This window comes from Pongo abelii, chromosome 11 (genome assembly GCF_028885655.2).
Source record: "Pongo abelii isolate AG06213 chromosome 11, NHGRI_mPonAbe1-v2.0_pri, whole genome shotgun sequence".
Lineage (NCBI taxonomy): Eukaryota > Metazoa > Chordata > Mammalia > Primates > Hominidae > Pongo > Pongo abelii.
Genome location: NC_071996.2, coordinates 75,269,208 through 75,293,440, shown reverse-complemented (window position 1 = coordinate 75,293,440; position 24,233 = coordinate 75,269,208). Strand labels below are relative to the sequence as shown.

The following is a 24,233-nucleotide window of genomic DNA, read 5'->3' as shown; positions in this document are numbered from 1 at the left end:
TAGTCAAGGTTGAGGACCATTGCCTAAAACAGTAGTTCTCAGTGTGGTTCCTAGACCAGCAGCTTCAGCGTCACCTGGGAATTTGTTACCCGTGTGAATGTGGAGGCTTCCCACAGCCCTCCAGAATCAGAAGTTCTGGGGTTGGAGCCCAGTCACCTCTATTTTAACAAGCCCTTCAGATAGTTGTGGTGCACACTCAAGTTCCAACCATTAGGCTTAAAAGAATATAACAGGAATTTTCAAGAGAATGCAGTTAACACATGACAGGGAATATAGGTAGGTGGACTTTCTTCCTGAGGGGCAGGAGGCTCTGTAGTAGTTAGGGTGGAAGACCAGACGTTGCTGAGGAAGGTGCTTTTCTTTTAGGATCAGCTTACCCAGGATGAGTCATACCATGGTGAAGTGAGTCACACTTACAAACCAGCCCAAACTTATGCTGTATTTTCTTGCATGAGAAGAGGGAGATTCTTGGTGGAGAGAAAGAAAGGGGCAGGAAAATGCTCAGAAGTCTAGAGAGCATGAAAATTAGAAACTCTAAATATTTGGTAGAACAAAGTGGGGGATGATTCATGCATACCTCCATGTAGATACACAAAACCAGAACGCAAAATTAAACTGGTTTTAGGAAGTATTTCATCTCGCCCTCTAGGCTTATGCTGATGACTTTTATCTCTGCCATAAAAATTACACAGTAGACTGGGATTTCCTTCAGGAAGACGGGTGGCCATCTCATTGTGGGATTGTACTTCAGAATAAACAAATGCTGACATTTGGATCATTTTCTAGGGTTTCTAGTTTTCCAGTGAGATGCTTCTGACAGTTGCCATGGTAAATCCCTTTGGACACCATTTTAAATTCTCCTCATTGGCAAGTAGCATATGGTGAGGCTACACTGCATTTTTTGCTAAAACCATAGCTGTGGTAACGTGTAATATAAATGAGATACACAGTTCAGCTTCTGTTGATCTGGGCCAGTATCTTAAGCATGGGGAAGTTTCTTCCATCTTCTGAGATAAGGATTACAAATATTTGAAAATGTGTGTAACTGAAATATTACACATATTTATTGAAAGATTTGGCCGGGCGCGGTGGCTCACGCCTGTAATCCCAGCACTTTGGGAGGCTGAGGTGGGTGGATCACGAGGTCAGGAGATCGAGACCATCCTGGCTAACACAGTGAAACCCCGTCTCTACTTAAAATACAAAAAATTAGCCGGGCATGGTGGCGGGCGCCTGTAGTCCCAGCTACTTGGGAGGCTGAGGCAGGAGAATGGCGTGAACCCAGGAGGCGGAGCTTGCAGTGAGCAGAGATCGCGCCACTGCACTCCAGCCTGGGCGACAGAGCGAGACTCCATCTCAAAAAAAAGAAAAAAAAAAAAGATTAATGTCACACTAATTGTTTTTAAGAAGATTCTCAATCTTGGGGAGAACCACATGTAATTATTGGGGTTAATTAACATCTCTAAAATCTCCGAGGACTGTATTTTAACTGGAGACATTTTGAGCTCAGCTTGGATCATAGAGCATCACTGCTCAGCACGTGTATTCTAAAGATAAGGAAGGGAGTTGCCCCATCCATCCTGATTAATATGGCCAGTGGTATACTTGGTGTAATCAACAGCCACATAAGAATTATACTTCTTGAAATGTCAGAGGCTTGATAAAGCTGGATATTTACATGTGAAAATAATGGCAGGAACCTATCTGGATACTTTACCAGCAAATTTAAAATTAAACGTGCCATTTATTATTTGCTATCCCCTGTCGTATGTCTCTGGGACTGTACAAACAGGGTCAATTACAGATCTTGGGGAACTGGTCACAGAATTATTTCTTGACTTAGTGATTTTTGCCCAGTGGGTTTTTGAGTTCGAATTGGCAAATGAGAGAACTAGATTTTCTTAAGGCAGCAAATGGGTAGCATTCACACAAAGGAGCCCTCTCTATTTGGGGTAATGTCATTGCAAGGGTAAGTTGGGAAATATGCTCTCAAACATCTTCCGTAACATATTCACCAGTTTTACAAGCAGAAGTGGATTTATATTAATAAGTAAGTGCTTTTACTAAGGAAACTTAAAAAAATACTAATTGGGATAGAAGCAGAGTAATAAATTAGAATATAGTATATAACTTGTGAATGTTGGTTGATTGGCACAAACATTACCACTTTTTACCTCTCCTTTATATATTACTGATATTCAAAGGTGTGTAACACTTTAGAATAATTTCATACACTACAAGGATCCTATAAGATCATGAATAAGTAGTCTTGTGGAAGATATTGAGAAACTTCATAGGATTCCTTATAAAAGATGTTAACTGGAAAAATTTTAGCAATGCAGAAATATAAAGCAATAAAATTAAATTTACTCTTTCCATAGAAATTGGAAGAATGTGACAGAGTCAGAGTGTATAAATAAAGAGAAAATAAGCTATCAATTAGGATATTATTAAATCCTAATATGTCAGTGATCCTATGTCATCATACTAACGCATATTATGGTCATTATACACTTTCCTTAACAATCAACTTCTCAAACAGATTATGAGAGCAGCTAAATCAAAATGGCCCACAGTCAAAGATGTTCTATAGCCTTTCATCAACACTTTATAGGTTGTTATATAGGATTCTACATCACTAAAAAATTAAAATTAGATGTTAAAAACAGGAGTTGGGTAGTGCATGAACTATATATTGCCACAGAGTTATTGGCCTAAAACAAAACAATTTATTACCTCATTGCTTTTTTGAGTGAGGAGCTCAGGCATAGCTTAGCTGGGTTCTCTGCTTAGGGTCTCACAAGTCAGTAATCAAGGTGCCAGCCAAACTGTGCTCTTATCTGGAGGCTCAACTGGGGAAGAATGCTCTCCTAAGCTTTTTTTTGAGACAGAGTTTCGCTCTTGTCGCCCAGGCTGGAGTGCAATGGTGAGATCTTGGCTCACTGCAACCTCTGCCTCCTGTGTTCGAGGAATTCTCATGCCTCAGCCCTCTGAGTAGCTGGGATTACAGGCACCTACCACCACACCCAGCTAATTTTTGTATTTTTAGTAGAGACGGGGTTTCACCATGTTGGCCAGCCTGGTCACAAACTTCTGACCTCAGGTGATCCACCCGTCTCAGCCTCCCAAAGTGCTGGGATTACAGGCATAAACCACCACGCCCGGCCTCTTCTAAGCTTACTCAGGTTATTGGCAGAATTCATTTCCTTGTAGCTGTAGGACTGAGGGCCCTAGCTTTTTGGTGCCTGGAGAACATCCTCAGCAACCAGGCTATCTGCAGTTCCTCTAAGCCCCCTGTCATTCCTAGAGGCCACCTGCAGTTCCTTGCCACCTGGCTTTTCCCAGCATAAGCACTTCATCAAGCCAGCAAGGAGAGTCTCTAGAGCAGTGTCCTAGTAAGATGGAGGTTTATATAATGCAACATAATTCCAGGAGTGGCATCTATCACCTTTGTCATATACTATTGGTTGGGAGCAAGTCCCAGATCCCATCCATGCTCAAGGAGAGGGGCTTACATAAAGGTTTGAACACTGGAAAGCAGGATATATGGGAGAGTTTAGAGTCTGTCCACTACAGGTAATTTATTTAGCCTGCTTGAGTTTCATTTTCCCCTTCTGCTAAGTGGGAATTGTAATCTCTACCGTACAGACTGTTGTCTATGTTGTGTGCATGACAAGAGGTCAGAACACAGGAACTGGCATGGAGTAGGTCCTCAATACATGAGTTAAGTCTTCTGTCTCGCTCTTTTCCCTCCCTTTCCCTTACAGTGTGACACAGCACAGTATGGCATCCATAGGTTCTTAGAAACTGTGACTTTAAGCAAAATAACATATAACAAAACCAATTTCATCACAGGCTAGTTGATATAAACAAGAGTTAAGTTCCTGTGGTATATTTCTGGTCAAAAAAACATTGTTAAACTTTTTTGTTTGTTTGTTTTTTGAGACAGGGTCTCACTCTGTCACCCAGACTGGAGTGCAGTGGCATCATCTAGGCTCACTGCAGCCTCTGCCTCCTGGGTTCAAGTGATTCTCCCACCTCAGCCTCCCAAGTAGCTGGGGCTACAGGTGCACACCACAATGCCCAGCTAATTTTTATATTTTTTAGTGGGGATGGGGTTTCACCATGTTGGCCAGGCTGGTCTCGAACTCCTGACCTCAAGTGATCCACCTGCCTTGGTCTCCCAAAGTGCTGGGATTACAGGTCTGAGCCACCATGCCCGGCCTACCAAACTTCTACATAAATACTAAAACACTTCTAATATTAAACATTGAAATAAATGAGAGCTATGTATACATTTAAGAAAGATTAATAAAAACAAGTAAGATAATTATTTACCCAATCATTCTAGTTCAGGACCAAGGGTGGCCAGAGTCTATCCCTGCAGTTCATGGTGCAAGGTGGGAACCAACCCTGGACAAGATGACATTCCATAGCAGGGCACACTCACAGCCACACTCACTCAGACTGGGATGACTTAGACACACCAGTTCACCAAACTAGCACATCTTGAGATGTAGGAAGAAACTTGAATGCCTGGAGAACGCCCACACAGACAGGGAGAGTCTGTGCAAACTCCACACAGACAGTGGTTCCAACAGGAATTGATTTCTTTTTTTTTCATCAATGTTATAATGAAACGATGTTGAATGCTATTTGAGGACCTGCTGTATTTCTTTTATTTTCTATTTTCCATTCTTTTTTAGCTCCGTGAAGAAATAAGATTCTAATGGCTTCTGTAAAAACAAAAGGAATGCTACACTCTTAAATGCTTGGGTAGTCTCTTGTGTAACCACATGGACATTGCATTAGGGCAGTGCAAGAGCCTTACTTAAAGGAAGTGTGAAATGCAGTTCTCTTCCCTCAGTGGTATGGATCCTGATGTCTTTACTCTGGAGACTGGGAATTCATTTCCTATGGTGAAGGGTGAGGAAAGAGAAAGAGTAGCTTTCTGCCCTCCCTGTCTCCCGGCCCCATGCCTCTCTGCTATGGTCACCACACGGAGGTGGGATACCCCATACATACACCAAACATTTTTTCGGATATCCTGACTACACAGGAAGCAAAACGGTATGAGGAGGTTTACTTCTTACATAATGAGGCTTGCTGGGGAGAGCACAGTAGGCTCCCAAGAAGGTCTGAAAATGGACCTTGAGGGAGAGCCAGGAGAGGGGAGAAGCCTTGGCCTTTATTGTAGTTAGGGAGTGGGCTGGGCTAGGCGTTCCTGCATAAGAGAAGAGGACTGTGTGGATTGAGCTTCCTATGGGCACCAAGAGAGGGGAACGTGGGCTTTCTTCTCAGCTTGCTCAGATGTGGAGCAAGAGGGGAAGAGGAAGAGGTGCGGCTCCAGAGCTGTCAGCAGTCAAAATAGAGTCCGATTCTTTATTACAGCTTCAAGGCATAGAAAAACAAAAAGCAGGTTTGTCCTCTCCCCAACTCTGACCCCATCCCATTTGCCATTTGGACTTAAATGGAGCTACTCTGACGCCACAGAAACAAAAAAAATCAAAAACTCATATAGCATCAGGTACTAGGTACCTTCTAAGCATTTTACATATACCAAATCATTTAATTTTCACAACAACCCTATGAAGTAGGTATGCTAACATTATTATCACTTTATAGAGAAGAAAACGAAAGCATAGTCAAGTATCTTGCCCAAGGTCACCCGCTCAGTAAATGGCAAAGCCAGAATTCCAGCTTAGGCAATAGCACTCAAGCAGATTCTCCTCACCACTCCCGCGCTGTGGACTTTTCTGCACGGAGCTGCTGCAGTGACTCATGAGTTTACGAGCCAATGGCTTCCAGCCAGTGTGCCATCAACACTTCCCAGGGCATATGGACATTCTGACTCACGTGTAAAATGTATTTTTCCTATCACCACAGTGATGTGTCAGATGGGGCTGAGCTAGCCACGGGCACAGGAGGTGACAGCAGAACTTGGTGCAAGGGAAGAGGCTCACTGTGGGGTAAGCTGGTCCTCCAGGAGGGTCCAGATTTGACTGAAGCATAAATCTGGTCAGGTAGACAGACACCTCTGTCAAACACTACCCAGTGGGTGCTAAAGGGTGACTTGGAAAACAGAGTGATTACTGTGGATGCTTTTGCAGATTCTGTGAAGCTCTAACTGCAGAAACAACCCAATCTGGTTGAACTTTGTGTAATAAAATGGTGAGTTGGTTTTCAGTTGCCATGGGTGCAAGTTACATAACCTGATTATCCCCAGGTGAACCGAGTGTGCAACCACAGGTGGACCTAAGTGCTCTGACCAAGGAATATGGGGACCAAATTAAATGCAGATGCCACATGGCATGATCCAATCAGATCGCACCCTGGCATCACCTCATGGCAAGATCCAGTCAGATCACAGCTCCCAGCATCACCTCACTGCAAGATCCAATCACTGCATGCCTCAATACCCTCTCCCTATAAGACCTGCCCTAACCCCCAACTTGGGGAGATAGATTTGAGGCAGACTCCTGTCTCTTTGCTCAGCAGCCTGTAATAAACTCTTCTCTCTACAAAAGCCTGGTGCTTCAGTGTTTGGCCTTCCATGGCGCATGGGCAAACTGACCCAGTTTGGTTCAGTAATAGGCTATTACACTTAAGGAGTGTGATTCTTGCAGACATATTTAGTGGCTTGTTTAAGTGAACAGCAAAAAGTTCTAAACTTTGAAAATATGTGACAAACATACAAAGGTTGTAAACTACTATTATATAATCCCAGAGCCACCAGTACCTTGTATTTGAGCCCTAAAAAATTTTTATTTTTATGGTATATTTCCTCATCAATACCAAAATACATAATTTATATATGGTATAAAGAATAATAAAACCAATTTTCTGTTCTCTTCATACAGGTTAAGACACAGAATATTTCCAGTGCCAGGAAATCTGTGTACTTATCCCTGGACGCATCCCTCTTCACTGCACCAAAGGTTACATAATTCTGAATGCCTATATTGGTTGCCATCAAGCATGGGCAGGCTGATTATGAAGTGTCACTGATGCCTTTTCAAGTGCTCCAATGTAGGATTCTTGGCCAAAGGGGAGAAATCCAGCTTTCTGTTTAAAAAATACACCAAGTTTCTTTACAAGGCTAAACATACTCTTACTATACTATCCAATTCCTTGGTATTTACCCAAAGGAGTTGAAAAATTATGTCCACACAAAAACTACACATGGATGTTTATAGCAGCTTTGTTCATAATTGCCAAAACTTATAAGTAACTAAGATGTCCTTCAGTAGATGAATGAATACATAAACTGTGGTACATCCAGACAATGGAATATTATTCAGTGCTAAAGAGAAATGAGCCATCAAGCCATGAGCAGACATGGAGGAACTTCAAATGCCTCTTACTGAATGAAAGAAACCAGTCTGAAAAGACTAAATATTGTATGATTCCAACTATATGACATTCTGAAAAAGGCAAAACTATGAATATAGCAAAAAGATCAGTGGTTGCCAGGGGTTAGGAGAGAGGGAGGGATGAATAGGCAGAGCACAGAGGATTTTTAGGGCAGTGAATCTATTCTGTAATGATTCTATAATGGTGAATACATGTCATTATACATTTGTCCAAGCCCTTAGAATGTACAAAACCAAGGGGAACTCTAATGTAAATTATGGATTTTGAGTGCTATGTATACTTCTTCATGTCAGATGGGTAATGTGCCAATGTCCTAACAAGGTTTGGGGGCGGCACATCCCACACAGGTACGTGAACACCAAATCTTCATGCTTATGAACTACAAAAGGATCGCTTCAGGACGATATTGATGTGTCATTGTAGGCTCATCAATTGTAACAAATGTACCCTATGCTGTGGGATGTTGACAGTTGGGAAGGCTATGCATATATGGGGGCAGAAAGCATATTGGAAGTCTCTTTACCTTTTGCTCAATATTTCTGAGAGCCTAAAAATGCTCTAAAAAATAGTCTGCTTTTAAAAATAAACAGAAAAACCAAGGGTAACTTCACCAGTGTCTTTTTGAGAGGTGAAGCCAGCTGGACTTCCTGGGTTGAGTGGGGACTTGGAGAACTTTTATTTATTTATTTATATTTATTTTTATTATTATACTTTAAGATCTAGGGTACATGTGCACAACGTGCAGTTTTGATACATAGGTATACATGTGCCATCTTGTTTGCTGCACCCATCAACTCATCATTTACATTAGGGATTTCTCCTATCCCTCCCTCAGCCCCCCACCCCCTCAACAGGCCCCAGTGTGTGATGCTCCCCACCCTGTGTCCAAGTGATCTCATTGTTCAATTCCGATTTATGAGTGAGAACATGCGGTGTTTGGTTTTCTGTCCTTGTGATAGTTTGCTGAGAATGATGGTTTCCAGCTTCATCCATGTCCCTGCAAAGGACAGTAACTCATCCTTTTTCATGGCTGCATAGTATTCCATGGTGTATATGTGCCACATTTTCTTATTCCAGTCTATCATTGATGGACATTTGGGTTGGTTCCAAGTCTTTGATATTGTGAATAGTGCCACAATAAACAAACATACGCATGTGTCTTTATGGTAGCATGATTTATAACCCTTTGGGTATATACCCAGTAATGGGATTGCTGGGTCAAATGGTAATTCTAGTTCTAGATCCTTGAGGAATTGCCACACTGTCTTCCGCAATGGTTGAACTAATTTACACTCCCACCAACAGTGTAAAAGCGTTCCAATTTCTCTATATCCTCTCCTGCATCTGTTGTTTCCTGACTTTTTGATGATTGCCATTCTAACTGGTATGAGATGGTATCTCATTGTGGTTTTGATTTGCATTTCTCTGATGAGCAGTGATGACGAGCATTTTTTCATGTGTCTGTTGGCTGCATAGATGTCTTCTTTTGAGAAGTGTCTTTTCATATCCTTTGCCAACTTTTTGATGGGGTTGTTTTTTTCTTGTAAATTTGTTTGAGTTCTTTGTAGATTCTGGATATTAGCCCTTTGTCAGATGGCTAGATTGCAAAAATTTTCTCCCATTCTGTAGGTTGCCTGTTCACTCTGATGGTAGTTTCTTTTGCTGTGCAGAAGCTCTTTAGTTTAATTAGATCTCATTTCTGTATTTTGGCTTTTGTTGCCATTGCTTTTGTTGCCATTGCTTTTGATGTTTTAGTCACGAAGTCCTTGCCCATGCCTATGTCCTGAATGGTATTGTCCAGGTTTTCTTGTAGGGTTTTCATGGTTTTAGGTCTAACATTTAAGTCTTTAATCCATCTTGAATTAATTTTTGTATAAGTTGTAAGGAAGGGATCCAGTTTCAGCTTTCTACATATGGCTAGCCAGTTTTCCCAGCACAATTTATGAAATAGGGAATCCTTTGCCCATTTCTTGTTTTTGTCAGGTTTGTCAAAGATCAGAGGGTTGTAGACGTGTGGTGTTTTTTCTGAGGCCTCTGTTCTGTTTCATTGGTCTATATCTCTGTTTTGGTACCAGTACCATGCTGTTTTGGTTACTGTGGCCTTGTAGTGTAGTTTGAAATCAGGTAGCATGATCCCTCCAGCTTTGTTCTTTTTGCTTAGGATTGTCTTGGCAATGCAAGGTCTTTTTTGTTTCCATATGAACTTTAAAGTAGTTTTTTCCAATTCTGTGAAGAAAGTCATTGGTAGCTTGATAGGGATGGCATTAAATCTATAAATTACTTTGGGCAATATGGCCATTTTCAGAATATTGAGTCTTCCTATCCATGAGCATGGAATATTCTTCCATTTGTTTGTATCCTGTTTTATTTCCTTGAGCAGTGGTTTGTAGTTCTCCTTGAAGAGGGGACTTGGAGAACTTTTCTTACAAGAGGTTTGTAAAATGCTCCAATCAGTGCTCTGTAAAAATGCACCAATCAGTGCTCTGTAGCTAGCTAGATGTTTGTAAAATGGACCAATCAGCACACTATAAAATGGATCAATCAGCAGAACATGGGTGGGGACAAATACGGGAATAAAAGCTGGCCACTGTAGCCAGCAGTGGCAACACACTCGGGTCCCTTTCCATGCTGTGGAAGCTTTGTTGTTTCACTCTTCAAAATAAATCTTGCTGCTGCTCACTCTTTGGGTCTGTGCCACCTTTAAGAGCTGTAACACTCACCGTGAAGGTCTGTGGCTTCATTCTTGAAGTCAGCGAGACCACGAACCCACTGGAAGGAACCAACTCTGGACACACCTTCAGCAGAAGATGCTGTGGGGAACAGAGTTGACTGACAGCCTCTGGCTGCCATGTGGGATTCAACACCGTGTTCACATTGAGGCCAATCTTACTCTGGGTTGCACTCAGCCAGTGAATGGCCCAGGTGGGGTGCTAGGGGGAGTGCACTGAGGCTAAGGCTCTCCCTATCTTCCTTCTTTCTCTCCTTTCCCAGATATTAGACCTGCAAATGGTCTAAAGGCTCTTCTGCCTCTTCCTGCTCCCTCCTCCTTTATCCTTCATAGGCATTTTGAATGCCTGTTGCATATCGAATCCCACCTTGGGGTCTGCTCCTTAGAGGATGCAAACTAACATAAATGGTACCAAGAGTGGTCCAAGACAGCAGTCAGTAAGATGGGGCTTGGGACTGGTTCATGCACCACCCAGCTGGCAAGGAGGACCCAGTCATGAGGGAAACATCAGGCACAATAATCCTTGGCATGAGGTAGTTAACCTAATTGCTAAGGATTTCAACATTGGTGCTCTGGGATCCCACACAAAGAGCATCTGACCAGGGCTCTTACTACACAGTGCAGGAGGTATGGGAGTGGGATCACACACATCCATACATACATATCACATACTTCTGGCACAATCCAGAAGGAGCTGCTTCACGAAAGACTGCAACAGCCTACTGAAGGATTAGCTGGAATGCTCAGAGGTCATACTCTGCAAGGATAGATGCTATCCCGTGCTACATGTTTTAAATAGAGAACTCCATGGCAGTGTGTCCTCTCAAGGAAAAATACATGTGTCTGGGAACCAAGGGTGAAAGCAAAAGTAGTCCCAATTACCATCATTCTTAATTGACCCACTGCGGGATTATGTGCTTCCTGTCCCCACAATTCTGGGCTTTGCAGGGTTGGAGGTCCTTGCTCCCAAAAGGGGATCCCTGTGCACGGGGACTTGGTAAGGCTCCCACTGAACTGCAAGCTATGGCTGCTGCCACCTCACTTGGAAGTCTTTGTGTTCAGTGGGCAGTAGGCAAGAAGAGGAGTCCCCATCTTGTCAGGGGCAACTGACTCCCATTAACAAGAGAAGGTCAGGCTGATTTTACACAATGCAGGCAGAGAGGAATATGTGTGAACCCAAATGATCCACTTGGACCCCTCCTGCTATTCTCTTGCCCAGTTGTAACTGTGGACATTTATAGCAACCCCAGCCTGAGAAAGATATGATAAACCAAGCGCTCAGACCCCTTGGAATGAAGGTTTGGGAAACACCACCATGTAATCCACCATGCCTTGATGAGCTGATAGCTGAAGCTGGGGGGTGGGGATTTAGAATGGATAATGGGGAAAAAGAAGATGAGTATGAAGTGTGACCCTGAGACCAACTACAGGAACAGGAGCTATAGTTCATCCTTCTTACTTCCCTCTTATAATATCCCCAGGAAAACTTGGAGGATGCCCTAAAAATGTAAAAAGATAGGACACATATTCAGAGAAGTATTTGTGATGCATTTAACAACAAAGGAGTATAATCCAGAATACGTTTTAAAAAAAAAAACTTCTTAAATAAATAAATGACAACTTCATAGGAAAATGGGGAAAGTCAGGAATTAGTATTTTACAGAGAAGAAACAATATAGACAATAAACATATAAAAAGATATTCAACCTCATTAGTAATTGGCCTGATTCCAATTAAAATCAAATAAAATATATTTGGGAAGGAGGCAGGAAATAGAGTTCATTAAACTGTATGTTTTTCTTTATAACTTCTACATATTATATTACTATATAATATATTGTTAGTTTACATGGGTACTATTATTTCAAAACAAGCTTAAATACTTCTTATGAATGAGCTCAACCATACCAGAAGTGCTTATGTTCCTAAAAATTGTTATATAAAACAGTAGTTCATATATTATTCTCTTCCTAAAAAATTAGGCATGATTTTTAAAGATGATATCGAAGACAGATGGTATGTGATTATTAAGTTCATTTTAGTTGTTTTACAATAGTAATCTTATTTGGATCATGATAGATAGCAGATAGATAGATAGACACATAGATGGATAGATGGATTTAGATCAAGATGTGTCCAGAGTTCGTTCCTTCCGGGGGGTTACTGGTCTCGCTGACTTCAAGAATGAAGCCGCAGACCTTCCCAGTGAGTGTTACAGCTCTTAAAGGTGGCACAGACCCAAACAGTGAGCAGCAGCAAGATTTATTGTGAAGAGTAAAAGAACAAAGCTTCCACAGCGTGGAAAGCAACCCAAGCAGGTTGCTGCTGCAGGCTGGGGTGGCCAGCTTTTATTCCCTTATTTGTCCCCGCCCATGTCCTGCTGATTGGTGCACTTTACAGAGTGCTGATTGGTCCATTTTACAGAGTGCTGATTGGTGCATTTTACAGAGTGCTGATTGGTCCATTTTACAGTGCACTGATTGGTCCATTTTACAAACCTCTAGCTAGCTACACAGCGCTAATTGGTGTTTTTACAGAGCACTGATTGGTGCATTTTACAAACCTCTAGCTAGTTACAGAGCACTGATTGGTGCATTTTTACAGAGCACTGATTGGTGCATTTTACAAACCTCTTGTAAGAAAAGTTCTCCAAGTCCCCCCCCTTGACCCAGGAAGTCCAGCTGGCTTCACCTCTCAAAGGGAGATCTTAGCAGTGCATCTCTATGGCTGCCACAGGTGCTGGGCTGTGTTTCTAGGGCCACGATTCCTGTTGATATCCTTTGAGAGACTTTACTAAAGAGTGAAATTCCTTTTTTATGATATTTTGGCCTACATAGACTCTGTTTCTTTAAATGAAATGGCACTTCAGTGGTGAAACTACATCATATAAGCCTTCAGTGGTTAAATTTAAATATCCAGCACTTAACACAGCTCCTGGAATTTTGTAGAAACCCTGTAAATTTTGTTTGAGATTGATTTCTCAGGAGCATAGGATGTATGTTGAACAAAATTGGAAATGTGAATGCAAAACAGGAATTTAAACTGGATTTCATAGGCATTGAAGACAACAAAGATTTTTTGAGCAGCAATACGATGCTGAAAATAGCCATGTGCAGCTGTCTATTCAGCATCGAATGAGGTGGTATGGAATTTTGGAGGTAATTTGATAGAAACAAAAAGTCACCTAAGATCATTAGAACCCCAAAGTGCTGATTTATCAAGAACAATACAACAAGTATTGGGTGCATTTATCAGGTTCTGTGCTAAGTGCTGATTTGGCATATTTGCAACGATCAATTATAGTATGCAATGCTAAACACTCACATTTTATTAATGTGGTATCTTATTGTTTAACTTAGCAAATCCCAGTAAGGAAAATAATAATTTTCATTTTACAAATGAGGAAAATAAGGCTTAGAATATTTATGTTACTTACCCAAAGTGAGGCTGTGTCTTAATCTACTGGTTTATTCATTCATTCAGCAAATGATGTTTCTTTGTGCACAGCTGGTGAAGTATGTAGAAATCAGAACATGCAGAGCCTTGAAGGTCAGCCTCAGGATTTTAATCCAAGAGAAAGGGAAAATATGGAAGTGAGGTGATAAGATTTCTATTTTCAAAGCTCCCACTGCCTCCATTGTGGTCTATGACTAGAGGAGGGCTTCAGGGACTGTTTTGAAGAGGCCAGTCAGGAACCTATTGGAGTGGCTTAGGTGAGTAGAGCAGTCGTATTAGTCCGTTTTCACACTGCTATAAAGAAATACCTAAGATTGGGTAATTTACGCAGGAAAGGGGTTTAAATGACTCACAGTTCCACATGGCAGGGGAGGCCTTGGGAAACTTACAATCATGGTGGAAAGTGAAGAGGAAGCAAGCACCTTCTTTACAATGTGGCAGGACAGAGAGAAGTAAGGCAGGAACTTCCAAACATTTATAAAACCATCAGATCTCAGGAAAACTCATTCACTATCACAAGAACAGCATGAAGGAAACTGCCCCATCACCTCCCTCCCTTGACATGTGGGATTACAGGTCCCGCTCTCGACATGTGGGGATTACAATTCAAGATGAGATTTGGGTAGGGACATGGAGCTAAACCATATCAGCTGTGGAGGGTAGTAGACAAATTTGAGAGATATTTAGGAGGCCAAAATCGTCAGCAACTGGTGAATGACTGGACATGGGGTGAAGGGGAGGAAGGTGTTAAAAATAACTAGCAGATTCTGGCATGAGCAACTGAGTAGATAATAATGTCCTTGCTGAGACTGAAGACACAAGTAAAGACCAGGTTTGGAGGGAAAGTTTGTACTCAGAGTCAGCCCCTTGATCCCAGCTTGATTAAAGTCACTGGGGCACTGATCCCAAGGCCACTTAAGAGGACTGACTCATCTCCAGCTTGGTTTACTGGTCTTGTAAATACCTACAAGTTTTTATGTTCTCCCCAAAATCTAGCCCCCTTCCTGTCACCAGTTCCTTCTCTATTCTTTATTTTATCTTATCTTATTTTATTTTATTTTGAGATGGGGTCTCACTCTGTTGCCCAGGCTGGAGTGCAGTGGCACGATCTCAGCTCACTGCAATCTCTGCCTCCCAGGCTCAAGCAATCCTCCCACCTCAGTCCCCCAAGTAGTTGGGACCATACGCATGCACCACAACACCTGGCTAATTTTTTGTATTTTTTGTAGAGACAGGGTTTCACCATGTTGCTCAGGCTGGTCTCAAACTCCTGAGCTCAAGCAATCCACCTGCCTGGGCCTCCCAAAGTGCTGGGATTACAGGCATAAGCTACTGTGCCCAGCCCAGTTCCTTCTCTAAAATAGAAATGATTATCACCATTGCTCAAAAAATATGTCTCTCTCCTCCCTATCAAAAAATAGAATCCAAATATTTCCCAACTTACCACTGCTGCTGCCAGGGTATTCTCAGCTAAAAAATCTCTTTCCTGGCCCTCTGTTATGCTTCCAGGGTTGCTCTCATCATAATGTCTCTAGTTTATATGTATTTCTCCTGCTTCTAAAAGGCAAAGAACCATTCCAGTCTTCCTCTGGGCTGCAGGCCCTGGTATGCAACATGGAGGTCTGAACATCTAAGTATAACAGGTCCATGTTTCCCAGCTCACCACTCTCTTGGTTTTCATTCTTTCTCACTGGTTGCTCCCATTCAGTCACTTTTGCTGGTTTCTCCCTATTTTCCCAGCCTCTTAAAGATGAAGTCATCTAGGCCTCAATCCTTTGACCTATTTTGTAACTTTACTCATCCCCACAGTAGCCCAATCTAATTCCATGATTTTAAATATAATCCATGCATTACTCACTCCAAATTAACATCCCTGGGAAGACATCTTCCTAAACTTCAAATGTATATGTCCATGTATCTATTCAACATCTTCACTTGGAGATGAATTAATATCTCAAATTTAACACATCCCACTCTTGCTCCTGTTCTGCTCATGTGAGATGCCCGCTCCCGCTTCACCTTCTGCCATGACTGGAAGCTTCCTGAGGCCTCCCCAGAAGCTGAGCAGATGCCGGTGCCATGCTTCCTATACAGCTGCAGAACTGTTAGCCAATTAAAACTCATTTCTTTATAAGTTTTTTTTTTTTTTTTTTTTGACAGAGTTTCACTCTGTCGCCCAGGCCAGATTGCAGTGGCATGATCTCGGCTCACTGCCAGCTCCGCCTCCTGGGTTGATGCCATTCTCCTGCCTCAGCCTCCCAAGTAGCTGGGACTATAGGCGCCTGCCACCACGCCTGGCTAATTTTTTTGTAGTTTTAGTAGAGACAGGGTTTCACTGTGTTAGCCAGGATGGTCTCAATCTCCTGACCTCGTGATCTGCCCGCCTCAGCCTCCCAAAGTGCTGGGATTACAGGTGTGAGCCACCATGCCCAGCCTCTTTATAAGTTTTTTAAAAAGCACACAACCCAAACCTCACTCCAAGTAGACCCTTTCAAGCCTGTTCCATCACCTCACTTCCTCAACCTTATAAGGTATCAGCACAAAAACCATGAAGTCAAACAGCTCTCCTTTTTTGTCATGAAAGTCTGTGGGCTCTACCTTCAAAATATATTCATGGTCCAGCCTCTTTATTTTGTGCTAACTCCACTGCTAATGCCTTTTTCCAGGCCACCACCATTTCTTACGTAGACTATTGCAACAGCCTCCCCACTGATCTTCTAAATTTCACTCTTGGCCTTTGTCTTAGTTAGGGTAGGCTAGATTTCCACAACAAAAGTACCTCCAAATCTCAGTAGTTTCAAGAACAAGCTTATTCCTTTCTTATGTAACAGTCTGGGCTGGGTTCAGGTCTGCAAAGCAGCTGTCCACCACACACTCATTCCTTTTTCAGCCAATGGCCACTCTACTGTCTTCCAGTCGCATGACCACACCTGCATGCAGAGGAGGACAGGAAATGTGTTCCCTGGTTAGCCAGCTGCTTCCACTGACAACTCTCCACTGTGGAGGAAGGAGGGTGGATTTTGGCAATCTGCTGGCCATCTCCGCCACGCTCTGTATGGATCATTCTCACTGCGGTGGCCAGACTTTGAAACACATATCAGATCAGGTCACTCCTCTGCCCACAGACTTCCAGGGCTCTCCATTTCACCTTCAGAAAAAGCCCTGAGAGGGGCTTCCATGTCCCAGTACCATCTGAGCCTTCATCACTTTGCTGATGTCCTCTCCTGTTCTCCCCCTGCTGTCTCTACTCGAGCCACGCAGCCTCCTTGTTGTTCCTCAGACATGCTGGCCACGGTCCCACCTCGGGGTTTCTATATGACTGGAATCTCTTCTTCCAGATACTGGCAGAATTAACTTCCTTATCACTTTCAAGCCTTTGCTCAAATGTCAGCTTTCAATAAGGCCTACATCAACTTGCTCATTTAAAATTGTAATTCCTGGCTGGGCGTGGTGGCTCACACCTTTAATCCCCAACACTTTGGTAGGCCGAGGTGGACAGATCACTGGAGGTCAGTGGTTCAAGACCAGCCTGGCCAACATGATGAAATCCTGTCTCTATTAAAAATACAAAAATTAGCCGGATGTGGTGGCGGGTGCCTGTAGTCCCAGCTATCAAGAGTTTGAGGCATGAGAATCACTTGAACCTGGGAGGTAGAGGTTGCAGTGAGCAGAGTTCGTACCACTCCACTCCAGTCTGGGCAACAGACTGAGACTCCATAAAAAAAAAATAATAATAACTAATAAATAAAATTGCAATTCCCCACCTTGTCCACTCACACTCCTCAGGCCCATTACCCTGATTTTCCTTTTGTATACCACTAATCACCTCTGAACATGTATAATTTACTTATTTATTATGTGTATTGTCTATCTTCTGCAACTAGAACATCATGTCTAGTTTACATACTATTGTTTCCCCAGCACTTAGAATAATGTCTGGCCCCATAGTAGGTGCTCAATGAATATTTGTTGAATGAATGAATGACAGAAGCTGAGAGAAGTACTCAATGCATGTAGGTGCTGATAACCCATTTTCTATCTCATGGTTAGGAATGACTGCCTCTCAGCTGCATGCCAAGTCTCACAAGGGAATTAGAAAAGAGAACACTAATTAACTGGTACAAGTCTATCCCCACTGCAAAAACAAGATTCAAAATTAAATAATAAAGTAAAGCTCCATAATGCGCATGTCCACTATTAGTGATCAGAATTATCAACTTCACTGGGACTGGGGCGGCATTATGTGATAATAAGGACTTTGTCCCTGGTTCAGAGCATCGCTTAACTTCTTTTCACTCCTTTCCTCTGTGGGGACAACTTTAGTTCCCAATAAATTCAGTGCCTAGTTTAAATGATTGCTACCAAACTGTTCCCAAAGAGAAAGAAAAGCTCTCAGAGTTATTACAGTCCAAAACAAGAGAGATCACAATCTCCAGGCAGCACACAACAGCTCAGAAATAAGCCAGATGTACTAAGCCTGTTGCCAGGTGAAAGATGGAGTATAGTTTCTTGCCATAATTTATACTTCCCCTGAGTTGCTTCACAGGCTAAGGAATGAGCTAACAGTCACTAAAAAGAAAGAGCAGTGTCAAAGCCTGACAGGAATCCCAGGTTTTTCCTTTGTCTAATTGGCCCAGGCCCTCTGTAGCTGCTCTTGAGACCTGCCTTAAGCTCTCTGTTGCCTGTAAGCTGTCACAATACCCACTGTCATTCCCTTTGGGCTAGAGAGCTTTGACCAGTTGCCAAATTCAGAATTTATTGTTGGAGTCAAGTTTTCAATGAGTGCACATTGTTTCCAGACAGGTTCCTGTAGATATAAAGTAAAAAAGAATAGGGCCAGGCACGATAGCACATATCTGAATTCCCAGCACTTTGGGAGGCTGAGGGAGAGAAGCGCTTGAGGCCTGGAGTTCAAGACCAGCCTGGTCAACATAGCTAGACCCTGTCTCTACCAAAAAAAAAAAAAAAAAAAAAATAGTGGGCATGGTGGTGCATGCCTGTACTCTCAGCTATTCCAAAGGCTGAGGTGGGAGGATCACTTGAGCCCAGGAGTTCAAGGCTGCAGTGAGCTATGATCATGCTACTGCACTCCAGCCTAGGCAGCAGAGTAAGACCTTGTCTCTATTTAAAAAATAAAAGAAAAGAAAGAAAGAAAGGATAGTACAATTCATTTATTCAGTAAATATTGATTAAGCATCCACTATGCCCAAATACTGAACCTAGGGCATTCAATGATGAACAAAATAGAATGTCCCCTTCCCAGAGCTTGCAATTCAGGAAAAATTCTGGCAAGTAAACAATTACTAATATGCAATTGTGATAAAGACTGTGACAGAGAGTGCAAGGAAGAAGCATCTGGCTGGAATTTGGTATATTAGGGGTTGAACTTGGGGGTCAAGAAAAGTTTTACAAACTACTAAGAAAAATGTAAGTTTTCTCTTAAGCATTGAAGGGAAAATGGTTTCAAATTAAGAAGACTGGTTTTGGCATTTCTTATGTCTGTTTTGACAGATAATTCTACTTAAAGAAATAAAAATAAAAAACCTAAGTTTAGGTGTGCTCTAAATGAAGAGGCTAAAAAAACCCCAAAACCCTAAGATTAGAGATTTAACCTGTGTTTGACCTGGTTTCCAATAGCTAGATCTGCTGAGTTATTACCTTCTTTTCTTTCTTGTTTCTGTTTTGCTTCCATTCTTTTTTTTCTTTCTCTCCCCATTTTTTCCCATTATAACTTCAATTTAGAGGACACATGTTAATATACAATAAGCTGCAATTTCACAATCTATTGGTCCTATTTCACTGCAAATACTCTGAACAAGTTGTTCACCCTATGGTGGTCATCACTGATCCAAGCCCTCCTCGAAACTATAGTACATTAGGCTATAAAAATGTTTTCCAAAAGAAAATGCTTCCAGTTCTTTCTTTCTTCAAGACTTCATGACTTCACCTTGTTGCTCAAATAACAATGAAAAATAAAATATTCTTTTGTTTTTGTTGTTGTTGTTAAGAGACAGAGTCTTGCCCTGTTGCCCAGGCTGGATGACAATAGTGGCATCATAGCTCACTGCAGCCTCAAACTCCTGGGCGTAAGTGATCCTCCTGCCACAGCTTCCCAAGCAGCTGGGAATAGAAGTGCATGTCACCACACCTGACCAATCTTTAAAAAAAATTTTAGAGACAGGGTCTCACTATGTTGCCCAGGCTAGTCTTGAACTCCTGGCTTCAAGCAATCCTCCCATCTCAGGCTCCCAAGTCACTGGATTTATAGGCATGAGTCATCATGCTTGGCTTAAAATTTTCTTGGAGAATAAAAATTTAGGGAAGTTTCAAACTAATGAGCATCAAGTCAGCAGTAAAAAACATACCATTATCCCTAAAGGCACACATTACAGGCTATATTTCTGAATGTTCAATTATTATTGCTTTAGGTACCATTGTCTTAAAGAAATCTCTGCGAGAGAGTCAACATTGTACACTCTAAGCTCTAGAGCTATATTTTGTAAAAGCAAAAAAGGTTTCCCTGCTTCACTTTGCCTACAGGACCCCCTTCTGATGAACTCCACTCAGGGTAAGCCTGGTAAGCCATTACACCTGTACTTGGAAATATCATCTGATAAACCTGGTTTCTCAAAGGTTTTTCTGCCTTTGAAAATGCTACTGAATGTTGCTTTTATTCATTAACAAATATCTAAGAAGCATCTACTTTGTGCCAAGGCCCTATTTCAGAGACAAAGAGGACCTAGTACTTATTCTCCCTCCAGTGGCACCTTTCTTAAATTGGGGAAATAATCAAATAAATAGTATAGGAAGTAAGTATTCCAGGAGTCCTTCTATATGGCCTCTTGCCATAAAAGGAACATTTTGGTTTATATCAAAAAGCATTAGGCAATGTTAATCTAATCTGTTCTAAAAAGTCAACTTTTAAGTTTATTTTAATATCATGCATAAGCATTATTTTAAATCATATAGTACTAATAGACTCTGTTAAAAACCAACAGTCTCCTGTCTTACTCTCTCCTACCACCAATCCCACTCCCTAGAGACTGCCACTTCCAACTGAATTACCTGTCTCATCTGGCGTTTACCTCTACATTTAAAATAATATGCCTGTAATTCGGGTGACCATACATCTAGTTTGCCCATCAATTCCAATTTGTACCTGTTGTCTCAGAATAATTATAGCCAGTGGTCCCTTCACTCTCAGAAGTGTCTCTATGTGATTCATTACAGGATCGATAGACATCTCTTTTGTGGTTGAGCCCTCTGACTCCCTTTCCTTTTTTTTTTTTCAAGAAGGAGTCTCGCTCTGTTACGCAGGCTGGAGTGCAGTGGTGCAATCTTGGCTCACTGCGACCTCCATCTCCCGGGTTCAAGCGATTCTCCTGACTCAGCCTCCTGAGTAGCTGGGATTTACAGGCGCCCACCACCATGCCCGGCTAATTTTTGTATTTTTAGTACAGACAGGGTTTCACCATGTTGGCCAGGCTGGTCTCGAACTCCTGACCTAAGGTGATCCGCCTGCCTTGGCCTCCCAAAGTGCTGGGATTACAGGAGTGAGCTACTGCACCCGGCCTAATTTCCCTTTTATTCATCCTCCCAATGTAGCTATATAGTTTTGGATTAAATCCATAATCAATATTTACCTTATTTTGACCATCTAAGTATTATTCACTGCTAAGCCAAATAACTTCACTGTGATGTTTTCATTCTTGTATAACCTTTTGTTTTCTCTGAAGTTAACAACTGCCTCTTTTTAAGATGTTTAATTATTTGTGTACTTTTATTTTTCCCAAAATGCTTTAACAGAGCTGTGAAATGTCTAGGCAATAATTTTCCCAAGTGCTCAAACACTTCTAATTGTTATTTTCCCTTAACAGCCTTGTTCCTGGAGCCCTCTTCCTCTGGCTGCAATCCAGAGCAAGTTGCTGTCTGGACTTGTTGAAAAACTGTTGTCCTGAGACTTCTCTTCAAATTCTAAGTAAAAATTTACTTTTTCTCAGAATTCTAAACCCAATCAAATAATCAAGTGTAAGGGCAAAATAGATACATTCAAAGCCTCAAAAAATGTATCTTGCAAATACTCTAGGAAGCTACTGGAAGAAAGGCTTCAGCAAATAAAGGAAGTATATGAAGAAAGAAAGAAGCATGGCACATTGCTATCTTAACTAATAAAAATCTCTGAACTTTTTGGTCCTGTCTGAGGAGGCAAAAATGCTACTTGCTGCAAAAACGACACCATTTATCACACTGCAACAAAAGCAATGTATAGGCATACTTGGGGATATGTGAGTTTGATTCCAGACTACTTCAATAAAATGAATATTGCAATAAAGAAAGTCACACAATTTTTTTTGTTTTGCAGTGCAAATAAAAGTTATATTTACTTTATACTGTAGTCTATTAAGTATGCAGTAGCATTATGTCTTTAAAAAACACTATACATACCTTAATTTTAAAATATTTTATTGCTAAAAAATGCTGACAACTGTCTGAGCCTTTAGTGAGTTGTAATCTTTTTGCTGGTGGATGGTCTTGCCTCAATATTGGTGGCTGCTGACTGATCAGGATGGTGTTGCTGAAGGTTGGGGTGGCTATGGCAAATTCTTAAAACAAGACAACAATGAAGTTTGCCACATGGATTCAATCTTCCTTTCACAAAAGATTTCTCTGTATTATGAGATGCTGTTTGATAGCATTTGGCCAACAATATAACTTCTTTCAAAATCGGAGCCAATCCTCTCAAAACCTGCTGCTGCTTTATCAACTAAGTTTATGTAATATTCTAAATCCTTTTTTTTTAATCATTTCTACAGTGTTCACAGCATCTTCATCAGGAGTAAAGTCCATCTCAAGAAACCACTTTCTTTGCTTATCCTTAAGAAGTAACTCCCTATCTGTTCAAGTTTTATCATGAGATTGTAGCAATTCAGTCACATCTCCAGGCTTCATTTCTAATTCTAGTTCCCTTTCTATTTCTATCACATCTACAGTTATCTCCTTTATTGAAGTCTTAAATCCCTCAAAGTCATCCATGAAGGCTGGACTCAACACCCAAACTCCTGTTCATGTTGATATTTTGACCTCCTCCCATGAATCACTAACGTTCTTAACGGCACCTAGAATAGTGAATCCTTTCCAGAAGGTTTTCTATTTACTTTGCCCAGATACATCACAGGAATCACAATCTATAGCAGCTACAGCCTTACAAAATGTATTTCTCAAATAAGACTGGAGAGTCAAAGTTACTCCTGAATCCATGGACTGCAGAATGGATGTTGTGTTAGCAGGCATGAAAATCATGTTAATCTCCTTGTACATCTCCCTTGGAGCTCTTGAGTGACTAGATGCACTGTCAATCAGTAGTTACATTTTGAAAGAACTATTTTTTTCTGAGCAGTAGATCTCAACAATGGGCTTAAAATATTCAGTTAACCATGATATAAACAGATGTGCTGTCATCTGACCATTGTTGTTCTATTTATAAAGCACAAGCAGAAGAGATTTAGCATAATTTTTAAGGGTCCTAGGATTTTCAGAATAATATGTGAGCCTTGGCTTCAACTTAAAGTCACCAGCTGTGTTAACCCTTCACAAGAGAGTCAGCCTGTCCTTTAGAGCCTTGAAGCCATTGGCTTCTCCTCTCTAACTCTGAAAGTTTTAGACAGCATCTTCTTCCAATGGAAGGCTGTTTTTTCTAAATTGAAAATTTGTTTAGTGTAGCCACCTTCATCAATGATCTTAACTGGATCTTCTGGATAGCTTGTTGCAGCTTCTCCCTCAGCACTGCTGCTTCACCTTGCACTTTTAGGTTATAGAGATGGCTTCTTTCCTTAAACCTCATGGACCCACCTCTAGTAGCTTCAAACTTTTCTTCTGCAGCTTCCTCACCTCTCTCAGCCTTGACAGAATTGAAGAGTTAGGGCCTTGCTCTGGATTAGATTTTGGCTGAAGGGAATGTTACGGCTGGTTTGATAATCTCTCCAGAACACTCAAACCTTCTCCATATCAGCAATAAGGCTGCCTCACTTTCTTATCATTCTAGTGCTCACTAGAGTAGCATTTTTAGTTTCCTTCAACAATTTTTCTTTTGCATTCACAATTGGGCTGTTTGGTGCAAGGGGTCTAGCTTTTGGCCAGTCTTGGCTTCCAACATGCCCTCCTCAGCAAGCTTAATCAGTTCTAGCTTTTGATTAAAGTGAGAGAGGTGAGATCTTCTTTTCACTCGAACACTTAGAAGCCACTATAGGATTATTAATTGGCCCAATTTCAATATTGTTCTGTCTCAGGGAGTGGGGAGGCCGGGCGGGGGGAGGGCGGGGAGAGAGAGAGAGGCCGGGCGAGGGGAGGGCGGGGAGAGAGAGAGAGAAGACAGGAAGCAGCCAATGAGTGGAGCTGAGCACACACATTTATCAATCAAGTTTGCCATCTGCTATGGGTGTGGTTCATGGTTCCCCAATTACTATAGTAACATGAAAGACCACTGATCACAGATCATCATCACACAGATAAAATAATGCTGGAAAATGTGAAATATTGTGAGAATTACCAAAATGTGACAAAGTGAGCACATGCTGTTGGAAAAATGGCACTGGGCCCGCGAAGTCCCCGTCCGCTGTCTCCGCAAGGTGGCGCCTTGGACGCCGGAGCACAGCCCGGCAGAAGCGCAGGAAGCCGG

At 41.7% G+C, this 24,233-nt stretch overlaps 1 protein-coding gene and 1 non-coding gene across 7 annotated transcripts in view; both read right to left on the bottom strand.

Annotated features, from left to right (window-relative positions):
- Positions 1-24,233, bottom strand: part of RAPGEF4 (Rap guanine nucleotide exchange factor 4) — a 381,527-nt gene that overhangs the window by 352,958 nt on the left and 4,336 nt on the right. For 4 of the 6 annotated variants that reach the window (XM_054548822.2, XM_054548826.2, XM_054548827.2 and 1 more), the window contains exon 1: positions 13,539-23,864. The exons of the other annotated variants lie outside the window; for them this stretch is intronic. The gene's annotated coding sequence lies outside the window, so the exon portion shown is untranslated. Of the gene's footprint in view, positions 1-13,538; positions 23,865-24,233 lie in introns of those variants that run through there. 6 annotated transcript variants of the gene reach the window in all.
- On the bottom strand, positions 7,662-7,765 carry LOC129058208 (small nucleolar RNA U13). Its single transcript, XR_008523185.1, has one exon. It is a non-coding gene; the product is annotated as a small nucleolar RNA U13 (small nucleolar RNA).